The sequence below is a fragment of the Acartia tonsa genome, chromosome 13, assembly GCF_053477335.1.
Source record: "Acartia tonsa isolate MP-2025a chromosome 13, ASM5347733v1, whole genome shotgun sequence".
NCBI classification, from domain to species: domain Eukaryota; kingdom Metazoa; phylum Arthropoda; class Copepoda; order Calanoida; family Acartiidae; genus Acartia; species Acartia tonsa.
In genome coordinates this window covers 37,096,133-37,108,658 of record NC_137272.1, presented here as the reverse complement: position 1 = coordinate 37,108,658, position 12,526 = coordinate 37,096,133, and the positions used below count along the sequence as shown (strand labels likewise).

General features: G+C 33.8%; 1 non-coding gene across 1 annotated transcript; it reads left to right on the top strand.

Moving 5' to 3' along the window:
- The first annotated feature begins 7,643 nt into the window (after positions 1-7,643).
- Positions 7,644-7,715, top strand: TRNAT-UGU (transfer RNA threonine (anticodon UGU)). The gene has a single exon. It is a non-coding gene; the product is annotated as a tRNA-Thr (tRNA).
- The last annotated feature ends 4,811 nt before the right edge of the window (positions 7,716-12,526 follow it).

The following is a 12,526-nucleotide window of genomic DNA, read 5'->3' as shown; positions in this document are numbered from 1 at the left end:
TATCTTTTGTACTTAAAAGAAAAACTTAAATTTTTTCAGTGGCGATTTCTTTTAGGACGGTATAAAAATCCAAAAACCCTCCCTGGAACTTTAAAAAGCTTCACTGTAAAGGTTAACATATATTACTGTTCAGCAGTTAGTGAGATCCTTTGCAACACAAAGAAAAACCATCAATGTCAAATGCGTAGCGTTTTTACAAATGTCTACATTCAAAAATTTAAATATGTATATTTTTGCTCTAGCAATTTTCCTAAAACTTGATTTATATGGTGATTCCCATGGTGATATGGCTAAATTTAACAAACATAATCTCAATAATTATGTCTTTAAATGTAATTCTAAATCTAAAACGACCAAGCTAATATTGCTCGAGTCACTTGTACAAGAGACAAAATGAATTGAAAATGATTGCTAAAATCGAAATATATCTTCATGTCTTAGAATAGTGTATTTTTTTTTAATAGGTTGAAAAACATACAAACTATAAAATATAAAATGTAAAGAGCATCGCTTATAAATGTTATCAACCTATTCAACTGAAAAGGGGGTTAAAAAATAACTTACAGTTAGAAATGGGAAATTTTTGAAAGAGATAAATAGGGCAAAAAGTAGCATATATATGATAAATTATTACAACATTTATACACATGAAAAACATATCGATATTAGGCTAGAAATTTTAGAAAACTTTTCTTAAAATGTGTATATTGGAAAATTTTTTATTAAATCAATATGTAATTTTTAAAAATAATATGTAATTTTTCTGCAGTAGTTTAGTATCGAAATATATGATTTTTAGGGTTTTTTTTTCGAGTGGCTTAGCACTTTTGTGTACTTATTGTCTGTCTGTCCATAAGTTACTTTTAGAAATCAATTATATTTTTATTGGCGAGTTTTTAAGAATTTAGATATTAACTTAGCTAGTGAGCACATGAAAAAAAAACATTTTTATGGCCTATCTCTACGTCTAACTGTTTCAAAAAATTAATTGAAGAATTCTGTAAAATTATGTTTTTCATCACAGCATCTTTTCTATAATTTGGGTAAGTATGATTGTACGTCTTACTGTCTAACTATACGTCACTGCTCTAGACGATGGAAATGTTTTTTGTCTGATAAAATATTTATTTTCATTCTGGTTATTATTTTTTAATTTATACTTCTTGTAGAATAATATATAATTCTCAGAGAGTAAGGGGACATCATATAATTGTTGATTAATTCAAAAAAAACGTTAAACAAGCAAGTAATTGAAACCTAAAGTGGAGTATTTTGTGTATTATCATTGGAAATGTGCTTCACTTAATAAATAATTGTCTTATCCCTTAGAATAATACATGATAACTGTTTAAATTCTTAATTTTTCATTTTTAAAGCTGCGCAAATTTAAGACATAATTATCCTTGCTATTATTACTATAAACATAAACTCTCAATCAAAACTATAACTGCTTCCTCTAAATATAAATTCTCTAGTATTACAATAGAATTTCTAGCTGTTACAGCTTGCTACTCTGCTGTTATGCAACATGTGTCAAAATAGTTCAAAGAACCATCCCATTATGTCCATAATTTTATTAAAAGTAGCATTTTGTGTTTGAGATACTGAGGTATGGGTCAATGGCCGATAAAATACATTACACAAACTTACTCCAAAATTACAATTAGGGGTTGAACGTTTGGAAACTCAACTTTATGAACCAACCATCAAAATTCCATAAAAAGGAGAAAGACTAAACTACATAACTTTTGTGTCACCTTTGAGGAAGACGATTCCTATATGACGTCATATAAAGGGAAAAGAAAAAGGGAAGGGGGGAAGAAAATCTCTTCAAAAGATATGGAAGAAAAGGGAATCGTCTTCCTCAAAAGTGACACAAACGTTATGTAGTTTAGTCTTTCTCCAGAAAAGTCTCCTAAGTAGTTAAGGCAACAAATAAGAAATGATATTTTAAAACTTTAGTGACTTGCGTAATAAACAGACAAATGTTCACTCTCTCCCTGAACATTTTATGTTCAAGTTACAGGGATAGGTCAATGGATGATACATTTACCTTATATTTCCTTTACTTCAGGGATAAGACAATGATAGACTAGACATCCCCAATGATTATAAACAATAAACAACAAACAAACAATATTACCCCTTTTCTGGATTGGACACTAATATTTGGAAATAACCAATCGAAATTAAATCAAAGTACCCAAAGTTTTGAAGCCAACGAATAAGATAATGTATTTATAAAACTTTGGGTACCAGTGTAATTAATATTCCAATATCCCTTGCTTAATATTATCCCTTTTATCTCTTATTCTAGTATTTATTCTCTCTTTATATGAAGCTCCTAAAATCTTAAAATAACATATTTGAATAGTTTTATACAAAGCTTAGATTTCCAAACTTTGTACAAATTTTAATGCTGTAACGTCTTTATGGGCAATACATAGTATTGTTAGTCAGTCTTTTTTCGTCGTTTTTCAAAATTATTTCATTTTCTAAATCGGTAATGAGGTGGTTTAGATAGTAAGTAAAATGGGGTGATGGCGTGTACTCAAAACACACCCCAAAACTTATTTATAAGAAGATGCATCCCCCCCCCCCAAAAAAAAAAATCCTTAAAATGCCCAATACGTTAGTGTTTTCTAAAACGTCGTTGAGACTGTCAAAATTTACCATAAGCTTTGAAAAAAAATAGTTTAGATTAACAACTACTCAAGGATCTAATAGGATAAAACAATGGCCGATAAATTGATGTACTTCCCCAATGATGATACACAATATTAACCCAGTCTAGAGATTAAAATTAGGTGTTGAGACATTTAAACACAACCCATCAAACGCCGATAAGCTGCGCTTATTATGACTATTTTCGGTCCTGCCTCTCATAAAAAAATACCAAAATGTAGTTCATCATAAAAATGATTTGAATTCTACCATAAAATAAACATTTTTGGCTGCAGAAGACCTCTGGAGTTTCTACAATAATACACAACATAAAACTTTAGCTTAAACTTAATACAATTGTTTTGATACTTGGTTAATTAAGTTGAGTATGCAAACGTTTCAACCACTAATTTTGATCTACTGAAAGGGTAGTTTTGTTTATCATCATTGGGGATTGGCCATTGACTCATTATTGTAAAGAATTTTCAGACAAAGGATGTGTAATCAATGGGTTTATGAAAGAATAAGGGGTAAGACTATTTCTGTTTCCTTTATAATTATATTCCCCGATGATTTTGTTGTTTTAAATAAAAACTTCTATAAGAAGTATTTTGCTTTGGGCATTAAATTGACAGACACTGACCAAAATTATATTACCACAGACTAAAAATTTATTAAGTGAGGATATTTATTATATATTTATTATTGTTCCTATATGTTTTACCCTCATAAAAAATGTATTTACAAATTAAAATCTAGGGTTATTGGGGGAAATTTTTTTGCACTTTGCGAGTCAATTTTCCAGTAAAAAAAGCTTTCTTTACTATTCAGCGTGGTGATTTTGACAATACAACACAAACCTTTTATTGTCTGTGTTACAACTTTCTTGATTTTCGATTAAGTGAATTGTCCACATTTTAGGGTGCGCTTCGCGCACCTATTTGATCAAACACTTTTACATAATACTGGTGTCTGCCAAGGATCTAAAAGATTAATTGATCAATCAATTGATGCATATCCCTAATGATGATTATAATACACAAAATTACCCTTACTGTAGATAACAACTAGTGGTTTAAACGTTTGAACACTCAACTTAATGATCCAACCAATCAAAATTCATTTAAGTCCCCATGGTTGTTAAACCAACAAATAAGAAAACGTTACTATAAAACTTTGGGGACTAGTGAAATAAATAGCCCAATGTTTTCCAACTATATATGTAGAATACGTGGATATATTTATACGCAAAAATTTAGGTTGTTAATATAAACACCTCATTTATTGGCCAGTTCGTTCATCCACTAGGAAGAAAGGGGATAAGGTTTGGATGGGGGTATTGCCAGCTGGGAGCATTACTTCATTAGAGTACACAAAATTTTGGTGCCTAATCCAAGTAATTAAATATCGATTAGTATCATAGAAATTTTGAAAATCTATATACAATTTTTGTATGATTTGACCTCTATATGTATATTTAATGTATGAAAATGTCCGAAGACTAGTAGACATACCGTGTGGGTGGTAAATTTATTGGACGAACCCTCTTAGAAAAACACTTTTTAAAAGACTAAAAGTATGCAGAATTTTTGAGATCTTAAGGAAAAGACAGTGGAAGATGAAGTGATAAACACACCCAATGATTATAAACTTCTCAACTCATCTCACTCATTTTTATGACGTCACATGGCTTATTTTCGAGACACTCTGTAAAGTTAATTAAAAAGTTTACAAGATTACGAGTTTGGAACCAAACAATAAAAATTCAATAATAATAAGACAAGTATCTAGACAAAGTGGTTATAAAACTTTGGATACCAGTGTGATGTCCCTCCCTGGAATTGAAAACAGCATGCCCAAATTGTTATCAATAGATAAATATCAAAAATAAATTCTATTTTTTTGTATGTGTTTACTGTAATTGTTATCATTAAAGAATTTAACTTAACATTTTGAAAACGTGTTTGTTGAGGGGTTTTTAGCATTTTCTTAAAAGCCCTAATCATAGGAGTGTCTTTTTTCTTCCTTTTCTTGCCATGACTCCTATTTATCAAGGAGGGAGGGGACAATAGGCTCTTTGTTGAACTAGTCCCCAAAGTTTAATATTCGTTGACTCAATGATATTGAGGACTTTTATTGAATTTTGATTGGTTTGCTCACTTATGATTGTCCAAGCGTTTATACTACTAATTGTAAACTACAAAAGGGTCGTTTTGTGTATCATCATTAGGGATGTACATCAATTTATCGGCCATGTCTTATCCCTGTGGTTCCCTGAGTATTTTTATATTTAGTAGTAGTAATAGTGTTACAGAAAATTAGTAAGAATCTTTGATTAAAATTGTATTGTGATATTTAAGAATATTATGGTTTATAGGAATCCACTTTTCTCTTTTTGAATTTAGATGACTTTATTTGACTTCAATCAAATAGAGGGTGGGTCATTTTTTAAACGCAAAACTTTTAAAAAGTTGTCTTGTTACGTTTGTACATCAGAAAGATTTTATTGTAATTTATTGTATTCAGGGATCTAAAGGGATAAGACAACTTCAGAATATAAATAGTGATTAAAAAGTTTGGACACTTTCCAAAGTTGATAATCCAACGAATAAGAAAATGTTATTATATATTACTACCATTTTTTAGTTTAAAAAAGAAAAAAATTCAAAAAATGTTGGTGGGGGGGGGGATTTCTTTTGGGTGGGTGGTGGTACTCTCCCTAAAAATAGTAATAAGCCTTTCCATGACCTATGAGAAGCTATATTGTAAATGAGAACTATATCGGTTCAGCGGTTAGCGATATCCCTCGGTACAGGCATTCTCTTACTTTACTATCAGGATTAATGCAATTTAGCAATAAAAGTATGTACAATTTAAAGTACAAATAAATGCTTATCAAATTCCGACACTCTACAAGAGTTACAGTTCGTTTGTCCTTACTTCTGATTTTAGAGCTTTGCTTTTATGGATGTTGTCATCCTTGTTGTTTAAGGAAAATGCACAAAGTACAAAGTATTATTTTGGATTGGGTATTATTTTTGTACAGTAAAATGCATAAAATATAATTTATCTTGGTCATTCATTCAAAAACTATTTTAAGCAGAACATTGTTAATAACGCTTAGAATATTTATTAATCGCAATTATTGACAGCTTTTCGTGGATATCAAAATGAAAAATCATAATGTTTCAACGAGTTCAGCAGTTGGGACTAAGAAATTTGGAATTATTTTTCTCGTATTCATTCGAATCCGGTGGATAGGAACCGGTTCTCATCCATACGAAAAAACTATGTCTAGCATCGTATTATATCCAGTTTTCTACGAATTTAGAAATGTACAATCACAAGATTAAAACTAGTTTTTTTAGCCGGTGCCTTCGGCACCACGGGGCTAAAAAAACTAGTTTTAATCTTATAATTATACATTCTATATCCGCGGAAAGCCGTTTATAATACGATACGAGAAATAACTATTACGATTTTATTTTGATATTCGTGTAAAAAATGTCTGTACTACGATGCTATACATAATTTTTCAGTATGGCTCCTAACTGATTCTAATCCATTGTGCTGGGAAAAAAACTTAAAAGTTAAAATCATATCATTTTTAGATTGGTTTAAAAAATGTTTTCAAAAACAATGATTTTATCTGTTCTTAAGAAAATAATTTTAATTGTTTATAGAAGGAAATGATTTGAAAAATTGGTAAAACTATAGAATAACAAAAAAAAACCTTCCTTGATATTTCCTATATGAGAGTCTAAATTTACACTCCCTTTTATTAAAAAGTAAAGGGTGGGAGGAGGGGGGGGGGGGAGGAGTTCTGACATCTTAATTTTTTTTTTTTTAAATGAGAAAAGACAAACAGACAGACATATCAAAGTATTTATGATCAGTAGTTTTTACCAGGGTTCGGAAGCCGCAGCCGCAGCCTCAGCCTCAGCCACCATCAGCCGCGCGGCTTACGAGAAGCCTCAAAATCAGCCGCGCGGCTTCCTCAGCCACCCAATAAGCCTCAGCCTTAGTCGCAGCCGCGCGGCTTAAAGAAAACATAAGCCACTGTAAGCCTCAGCTCATTCAGCCACTGTAAGCCTCAGCCACTGTAAGCCTCAGCCACAAAACTCCAATTCAGCCACATTAAGCCTCAGCCGCACTAAGCCTCATTCAGCCAACGCCCCTCTAAGCCTCAGCCCCAATCAGCCGCGCGGCTTATAGTTGGGGAAGCCTCAGCCACAATCAGCCGCGCGGCTGTTAATAATTTGAAGCCGCAGCCGCACTCAGCCGCGCGGCTTCAAGAAAGCCTCAGCCGCAGCTGCAAAGTTATAATTATGCCGCAGCCGCAGCCGCGCGGCTTGATATTTGTAAGCCGCAGCCTCAGCCGCAGCTTAATTTTTTAAATTCAGCCGCAGCTTTGACACAGCCGCGCGGCTGAGATATTGTAAGCCCCAGCCGCAGCCGCAGGTGCTAAATTAGTACAAGCCTCAGCCGTCAATTCAGCCGCGGGGCTTAATTTTCATTTAATTTTGTCTGTCTGAAGCTTAAGATCTCAGCAACCACTGAACTGACAATGTTGTCCTTCTAAGGAATCCTTTTACTAAAGTAACAGGATGTATGTGTGTCTGTGTATCTGTGTGTCTGTACCGAAGGATCTCTCTAACCGCTGAACCGATCGGGTTCTCCTTAACAGGGTAGCTTCTCATAGGTCCTGGAAAGGTTTATAACTATTTTTTTGGCGGTGGGACACGGACACGGTTCTTCTACACTGTTATGCCGGGGTTATAAGTTCGAATTTCACCAGGAGCAATACGTTTTTGAACGTTGATACTTATGAATATTATTGAATACTATTTATAGGGTAACTGCCCTACTGACGTACGTTTGCCTAATTTTATTGTTTTTAAAAGATACAAATTTTTCAGAATTTACTTAATATTCACTATGAATTTGTATTATCTTAAATTTTTTTTCTTGTACAAGTGGCCTATTTAGCTCAATGGTAGAGCACTCGTCTTGTAAACTAGGGACCGTGAGTTCAAACCTCACAGGGGGCAATCAATTTATGTGATACTCAAGTTATATAGTAGCTTCTCTATTATTTTTCCGTTTAGGTACGCAATACTTGTTCTATATAATTAAGCTTCTCCTACTTAAGATATTTCTTCAATTTTAAATGTATTTAATACTTTGTGGTTGATGAGAGACACTGAAAAAGTTATGCAAAAAAAAAGATTTATACATATTTCATTTTTCATAGTATTTTTAAATTAATGAAAATAATTAAATTAAGATTTGGGGAGGGGGGAGGGTGTGTGTGTGTGTTTATTTTGAACACAAATTATCCTAATATGTTTTCTAACAAAAAAAATTTAAACAGCGATGTATTTTACTTTTTAAAGTTGGTTAAAAAAAGGTCTGTAAAATGCAATAAATTGTCCTGTATAATATGCAAAAAAATCTACATAATCTTTATGTACTCGATAGATTGAAATAGTTAAATGATTATTATATATCATCCGATTTTGTTTATTTTACAAAGATGCTTACTAAAATTGATTTTATTTTCGAAACTGCAATTATTATAAAAAAAATGTTTCTTTATCTTTATCATTATGTTATACAATTTCTGAATTTATAAGCAATACATGAATCGATATATTATTACTTTGTTGTCCATATTTTCATGTACTCTGATAAAGAAATAATCTCAGCTGGCTAAAATAACAATAACCCCCATACACCCCCTTTAATCCATCTCTCCCCTCTTATGGGATATATAAATGAACTGGCCAATAAATGAGGTCCATAATTTTATTAACAAATTTTCTTTTTTTTAATATATCCACATATTCTATTATATAAAGTGGTAATGTGAAGCTTCTTATTGATCCAGGGAAAGTTTATAATTTTTTTGGGGAAATGTATCTTTTCCCTCCCAAAAAAAGATGACCCTCAAAAAAAACTGGTGGGTGCTCAACCAAACTCCCCCCTATTTTCCCATAAAAAAATGATAAAAGTCACCCTTCATCCCCCCAAATTTTTTTTTCTTCTGGGATTCGAACCCGGATGATAGATGGTTCAAAGCTGTTACCGTACCAAAAAGCTATCAGAGCTCCAATATTTCAAAATGAAAATTTGTCTTATTTTTAGATCATTAAGTATTATGATGACTGTTTGTTTGTCTGTCTATATGTTTGTACTACAGGATCTCGCTAACTACTAAACCGATATGGTGCTCCTATTCAGGGTAGTTTCTTATAGGTACTGGGAAGGTTTAAAACTATTTTGGGGGAGGGTACCATCACACTACCAGAAAAAAATTGCCTTAGAAAAAAAATTAAACATCACCCCAAAATTAAAAATGGGATTTACTCGCCCCGGCCCTCCCCACCCAATAAAAATCACCCTACACCCCAAAAAATTATTTTAATTCAGTTCTTCTTTTTCCAGTACCTATTGTTTAGTATTTTTTGTAATAACTTCATAATTACATTGTCATTAAGATTATGTGACATAAAAAGTTAGTCATAAAAATTATACCCATGAATAATTGTAATAAAAAGCACTTTTGTAAAATAACATTTTTCATAAGAGGTAAGTTTTTATGACAAATACATTTATTGCAAGTGTACATATGATAAGCATTTTAAAGACGATTATTTTTAAGACAAATTTAACCTACGTACCATGGCTCAACATGTAGCGCATCTGCTTGTCATCATGGAGGTAATAGGTTCGAATCTTGGCCAGACACTGCGTGAAAACTGAAGACGTTAAATGGTTCCTACTGCAGCTATTCCAGGTATGCAACATGTAAAGTTAGAGTATGAGGATTTCCTTGGCTCGTAAACAGGCGTAACTCATTACCATAGGACTTTCTGGCAGGTAGTTGGTTGCTGGATAGATGTCACTTAAATTGGAAAGAATTGGTTCCCCTTAATTATCCAAGGTTCAACAAGAAGCGCATCTGCTTGTCATCAGGGAGGTAATAGGTTCGAATCTCGGCCAGACACTGCGTTATAACTGAAGACATTAAATGGTTCCTACTGCTGCTATGGCAGGTGTGCAACATGTAAAGTTGGAGTAGGAGGATTTCCAGGCGTAACTCATTACCATAAAACTTTCAGGCAGGTAGTTCAATAAAAAAAAGTTGGTTGCTGGATAGATGTCACTTAAACTAATACAGAAAAGGAAAGAATTGGTTCCCCAAGGTTCAACAAGTAGCGCATCTGCTTGTCATCAGGGATGTAATAGGTTCGAATCTCGCGCAGACACTGCGTTATAACTGAAGACATTAAATGGTTCCTAGGTGCTAGGTGTGCAACATGAACAGGCGCAAAGGAAAGATATAATTCCCCTTAGTTATCCAGGGTTGTTGGACCTTGAGTTAATGTCATAGAAACCCTCGACCGTGGCTCAACATGTAGCGCATCGGCTCGTCGTCTGGGAGTTGATAGGCTTTGTACTGCATCATAACTAAAGATGTTGAAATAAATTCCTACTGCTAAAAAACTTGTATAAAACTTTGGGTACCAGTATAAAACTTTGGGTATCAGAATAAATTTTTGTCTATTAGTATAAAACTTTGGGTACCAGTATAAAACTTTGGGTACCAGAATAAATTTTTGGCTATTAGTATAAAATTTTGGGTACCAGTATAAAACTTTGGGTACCAGTATAAAACTTTGGGTACCAATATAAAATTTGGGTACCAGTATAAAATTTGGGTACCAGTATAAAATTTGGGTAACTGTATAAAACTTTGGGTATCAGTATAAAACTTTGGGTACCAGTATAAAATTTGGGTACCAGTATAAAATTTGGGTACCTGTATAAACCTTTGGGTACCAGTATTAAAACAAAATTTTAGGTATTAGTATAAAATTTTGGGTACCAGTATAAAACTTTGGGTACCAGTATAAAACTTTGGGTACTCGTATAAAACTTAAGGTACCAGTATAAAACTTTGGGTACCAATATTAAAACAAAATTTTAGGTATTAGTATAAAATTTTGGGTACCAGTATAAAACTTTGGGTACCAGTATAAAATTTGGGTAACTGTATAAAACTTTGGGTACCAGTATAAAACTTTGGGTACCACTATAAAATTTGGGTACCAGTATAAAATTTGGGTACCTGTATAAAACTTTGGGTACCAGTATAAATTTTTAGTACCAGTATAAAACTTTTGGTACCAGTTTAAAACTTTGGGTACCAGTATAAAACTTTGGGTACCAGTATAAAACTTTGGGTTCTAGTATAAAACTTTGGGTACCAGTAAAAAACTTTGGGTACCAGTATAAATTTTTAGTACCAGTATAAAACTTTGGGTACCAGTTTAAAACTTTGGGTACCAGTATAAAACTTTGGGTACCAGTATAAAACTTTGGGTTCTAGTTTAAAACTTTTGGTACAAGTATAAAACTTTGGGTACCAGAATAAAATTTGAGTACTAGTCTAAAACTTTGGGTACCTGTATAAAAACTTTGGGTACCAGTATAAAACTTTGAGTACTAGTATAAAACTTTGGGTACTAGAATAAAACTTTGGATACCAGAATAAAATTTGAGTACTAGTATATAATTTTGGGTACTAGTATAAAACTTTGGGTACCAGTATAAAACTTTGGGTACCAGTATAAAATTTTGGGTACCAGTATAAAACTTTGGGTACCAGTATAAAACTTTGGGTACCAGAATAAAACTTTGGGTACCAGTATAAAATTTTGGGTACCAGTATAAAACTTTGGGTACCAGTATAAAACTTTGTGTACCAGTATAAAACTTTGGTTACCAGTAAAATTTGGGTACCAGTATAAAACTTTGGGTTCTAGTCTAAAACGTTGGGTACCATTATAAAACTTTGGGTACCAGACTAAAACTTTGGGTACCAGTATAAAACTTTGAGTACCAGTATAAAACTTTGGGTACTAGAATAAAACTTTGGGTACCAGAATAAAATTTGAGTACTAGTATATAATTTTGGGTACCAGTATAAAACTTTGGGTACTAGAATAAAACTTTGGGTACCAGAATAAACTTTGGGTACCAGTATAAAACTTTGGGTACCAGTATAAAATTTGGGTACTAATTCTGAATCAAACATTTGAAAAAATCCTGCTGTCCTCCCCCCTCTTCCCTCCACTCTTATTCTCACAACCCCTAACCACCCTCAACTCTCCAAATAATGTCCTAGAATGCATTTAAAAAATCCAATTTAGCCGAAGTGAGGCTTCGGCAAAGCTTATTTTATAATCAGCCATAAGATCAGCCGCAAGGCTTAATATTGTATTCAGCCGCAGCCGCATTCAGCTGCGCGGCTGAATTTAATTCAGCCACAGCCTCAGCCGCACGGCTTTCAGTAAGCCGCAGCCTCAGAATCAGCCGCGAGGCTTAATTATGTTATCAGCCACTCTCAGCCTCAGCCTCACTCAGCCGCGCGGCTTAATTTTCCAATCAGCCACTGTAAGCCGCAGCCGCTATGAGCCGCGCGGCTTTCAGTAAGCCGCAGCCTCAGCCACAAATCCTTCAGCCACTGTAAGCCTCAGCCACCCTCAGCCACTGTAAGCCTCAGCCGCTCGAAGCCTCAGCCACAAAATTCCAATTCAGCCACTGTAAGCCTCAGCCACCCCAATTCTTATTAAGCCTCAGCCGCATTCAGCCGCAGCCACTCTCAGCCGCACTAAGCCTCAGCCACTCTCAGCCTCAGCCACTTCCATAACTTTAAGCAGCCGCAGCCGCAGCCGCAGCCGCAAATTAGGATTCAGCCGCAGCCGCAGCCGCGCGGCTGATAGCGCGGCTTCCGAACCCTGGTTTTTACCATTTCCTCGTAAGGGCGGAATTCTCCTTCGATTTAGGTGATTAT